The following is a 4,211-nucleotide window of genomic DNA, read 5'->3' as shown; positions in this document are numbered from 1 at the left end:
GGATTAAAAAATTCTAAAGGGGGAAATTTACCCAGTTAGGATGAAAAACCTTGAGAAAAGTGCTAAGCAGGGAAGTTTGATGGCACAGTGTCCTGGAGTCAGGAGGACCTGAGTTCAAATCTGGCTTCAGACACTTGACACTTACTAGCTATGTGACCCTGGGCAAGTCACTTGTCTTTCATTGCCTTACAGAAGGGAAAGAAGGAAGGAAGGAAGGAAGGAAGGAAGGAAGGAAGGAAGGAAGGAAGGAAGGAAGGAAGGAAGGAAGGAAGGAAGGAAGGAAGGAAGGAAGGTCATAAAGGAAATACGATTCCAATGAGAAAGAAAACAGACCAAAGTAAGAGAACTCACCAACAGACTTAGGTTTTAAAAGAGAAAAAGCAAAAACATGTAACAGGATTAAAGTAAGAGCATGGCTTGGTTCGAGAGCACCAAAGCTCAGAGAGCTGAGGTGAGGGCCTCAAAGGACAACAAAAAGGGGACCACTGGAAGGCAAAGGAGACTCAAAGAAGACCTGAGACCTTTACTTGGGGAGGATAAGAGCTGCTCCATTCCCGTTGCCTTTCTCTTTTCTCTGTCAAGGAGAAAAGCTTTTGAACTAGAAATGACAGAACAAAAGTGAATAATGACGAGTCAATACACCAAGTAAGAAGGAAGTCAGAAAGCAGCCAGCCACCCCTGAGGAGTCCAAGCCAACAGAGCCAGATAAGCCACATCTGCAGGGAACAAAGGAACCAGGAGATATGATAAATGAACCACTGTCGGTACCATTTGATTATGGAAAACAGGAAAGGGAGCTACCACAAGTGTGGAGAAGAAGGAATATCCTGACTGGGGCAGAGTGGGCGTGGGGAAGGGGACAGGATCTGCACACTATATGCTGGTGAGTTTGACTTCAATTGCTGAGAGAAAACTAGAGTGACCTTTCAAGAGATGATTGACATTCTAATCATGAACATTAAAATCAACAAGTCAAGTTTACAAGCATTTATTAAATGTTTACTGCTTTGCTAAGCAAATAAAAATACAAGGAAAAATAAGACAGTCTCTGCCCTAAAGGAGTTTATATTCTGATGACTATGGAAGAAAGAAGGTTGTGCAGGGGCATGGTGGTAAAGTTCAGAGTCAGAAATGGAGCCAGAAGATGAATGAATGATGACTGGCCCAGAGTCTTTTCAAAATCAAGGTTCTAGGAGGAAACCACCAATGGAAGGAGGGGCCTTCTGAGATGGAGTGAACTTCCAAGATGAGAAGGTAACTGATCCATGGTGGTGAAGTCCAGAGCATCAGAAGTAGATCTGCGAGAGAAATGAAAAGGAAATGGTGATCCCAAGAGTCAGCTTGGCTTCATCAACCACACGTCATGTGAGGATAACCTCCCTTCATTTATATGACTGTTAAAAAATGGTAGCCCAGAGATTGAATAAATATTATTTTCATGGAAAAGATGGAGAGATGCAGACCAGAAAATAACACAATTGGATTGTTTTAGAGCTGCTGAAAGAACTGCACTCAACAGACGTAGTAGTGTTGCAGTAGGTCTCAGTGATAGGTACTGGGTCTTAAGCTGGTTCACATTTTTGTCATTGTCTTGTATAAATGGTATGCTCATCAAATTTACAAATAAGCAAATGTGAGATAGATCATACGCTAGGTGACAGATCCAGGATCCAAAAATATCCTGATGGCTAGAGTGTTGCGCTGAAGCTAATAAGTAATAATAATATGCTATTATCACTGATAACTTTACAACTTACAAAGTGCTTTATAGCTATTTTTCACCTGTTCCTCACAATAACATTATGAAGTAGATAATATTATCATTCCCCTTTTATAAATGAGAAAACTGAGGCTGAAAGGCCAACCCACAGCTGGGAAGTGTTTGAGGCAGTTTTTAACTCAGGTCAGTTTCTTCCCAAGTCCAGTGCCTTCAATAGTGATAAAGATCAAGGCTTCCTTGGTTAAAAGAAAATCAATTTCCCATAGCCAGGATGGGGCAGGTGTGGTGAGACAGCAATTTTTCTGATAAAGGATCTGGGTATTTTATTGAAACGGAAATTCAGAATGAGTCTACAGTGTGGTGTGACATCCCCAAAAGTTAAAGCAATGTTAGATTTCAGAAGGAAAACCCTAGCTTCCAGGAACAAGAAAGGGCATCCTCTCCCTTTACTTAAGCTTCATTAGGCCACATTTGGAATATTGCATTCACGTCTAGGTGCCGTAACTTAAACAATGTATTGATAAACCAGAGCACCTGTAGAGGGCCACCAGGGAAGCTGCACAGCTTTGAATAGATACATGTGTCTATAGATAAGTTGAGAGGCTGGAGAAGATTCAAGGGAGGAGAATAGAGTGGAGTGCCAATATTTGAAGGATGCCCATGTGGAAGAGGCTCCAGGAGACAGAACTAGAAACAATGGATGGAAGTGGTAAAAAGAGAGACATAGGCTGGATAGTAGGACAACAGGCAAAAGTGTAGGAAAGTGGGAAGGGCCCCCTCAAGAGGTAGGAGGTACCCCTGCATGGAGGTCTCCAAGCACATGCTGGCATATGGGAGTGGGGATTCTCTCTTGAGTATCAGTGGACTCCTACAATCCTATGATTACCATTCTTTCCCGCATAATTGGGGGAGCGGTGACCTTCCAACTAACCCTCTCCTATTACAATTGTGTTGCCATAGTTTTTGTTTTTTTTAGAGATTCCTGCACTCTGGAATTATACTTGTTTTCTCCCTCTGACCTTTGTTTAATCTTTTCTCTTCAATCTAGAAGACGTCCAATGATTACACTCAACATTTTGTTCCTTGAGTTACGCTGATGTGGTCACTTCCTCTGGAGGGGTTCAGTCACTTTTTCTTATCGAGAAAGCACTTCCTGGCTGATTAGAATTAAGCACAGTTCCCTTTGTTGTTTACTCAACCTTCTAAGTGATTGCTTTCTAAAGCAAGTCAAGTCTAAGATTTACACTTTTCTTTCAAAAAAATGTTTTAATATGCATTTTAATTTTTTAAATACACATTTTCCATTAAAAAATACATTAACTTTTTTTAAAAAATGCTTCAACTGAAGGTCTAATCATTTGAAATTCTCCATCACTGTTACTACAGGTTGTGTCTGCATTGGTTTTGGGATCTGTATTATTCTGCATATCCTTGGGTTGACCCTGCAGCATATTCTCACAAAACTATCTCTTTTTCCCTTTTATTCTCATTCAAAGGTTTTCCAATCAACTTTATAGGTTTCCATGAAGTATCCATTTTTCTTTTTTTGCATGCTCTTACCTCTATCAGATCTGTTTCTTTTTTTCAATTAGGCACTCCTTCCCATTGTCATATCTTTCATTGTACCCTGTCTCAATGACACATAGGAAGCCATAGTTAGCATTTAGTTCTTTGCATTAAAATATCACATTTATTGTGTTAAATATCATGCATACTTTTATTTTACTAATCCATCCTTTGCATTGCTGTACGTGCATCTATGCTCCGCCCTTAGCCCTCTTTCTTAAGCTCATTTACCATTTCCTTCCCTCTCCCTCCCCCGACTCAGTGTCTATTGCGCTTTGCTGTATATGACTTTACAATTATAAATGAACATCTTTCCCTTCCCCCATCAAATGTCAGTTGATTTTTAGATGAAATTTGCTTCTTCCCCCGGTGAACTCATGTTAATTAAATCCTCACCACAAATTGAGCCTGTGTCTTGCTTTCTTCACAGTCATCATGAAAAGCTCTCTGGTCTTAGTGGGTATAGTTTCCTTCCATATCATATTCCCTAAGGGGATGGTGGAGAGCAAGGCTTTTATCTTCATCTTGTTGATAAGAAGCTCCAGAGTATGGGGGGACTAAGTGGTTGTGCTTACATGACCAGAAAGTATCAGATAAGAGGTAAGATATTTTAGCCAGTCATCTGGACAGAGTCTAGATGATGCCAACAGTCTAGACATTTCATGTCGATCAAATATTCAGATGATTTTCCCTTTTCATCTCTTTGGATATTTCTTATTTTCCTTAGTGTAGATAGATGGTACATGACATCAAGAAAAACACAGAACTAAGACAACCCATGTCTCTCAACAACCAGGGAGGCTTGCATTATACAAGGATAATTATACTTGAAAGGCTTTCCTACGAAAACAATGTCAACTCACAATTAATTTGTTCATCCTTCAGTTCTACTGGGGTAATAAGTAACCTCTTTGCCCCCAGGAAC

At 40.2% G+C, this 4,211-nt stretch overlaps 1 long non-coding RNA gene across 1 annotated transcript; it reads right to left on the bottom strand.

The window, feature by feature from the left end:
* Positions 1-982: 982 nt before the first annotated feature.
* On the bottom strand, positions 983-3,369 carry LOC140530278 (uncharacterized). The gene is made up of 2 exons (XR_011975886.1): positions 3,281-3,369; positions 983-1,298 (listed from the first exon to the last, which is right to left on the bottom strand). It is a non-coding gene; the product is annotated as an uncharacterized lncRNA (long non-coding RNA).
* Between the last annotated feature and the right edge of the window lie 842 nt (positions 3,370-4,211).

Source organism: Notamacropus eugenii, chromosome 2, assembly GCF_028372415.1.
Source record: "Notamacropus eugenii isolate mMacEug1 chromosome 2, mMacEug1.pri_v2, whole genome shotgun sequence".
Lineage (NCBI taxonomy): Eukaryota > Metazoa > Chordata > Mammalia > Diprotodontia > Macropodidae > Notamacropus > Notamacropus eugenii.
Note: the sequence above shows the minus strand (reverse complement) of the source record. Positions and strands in the feature narration are given on the sequence as shown.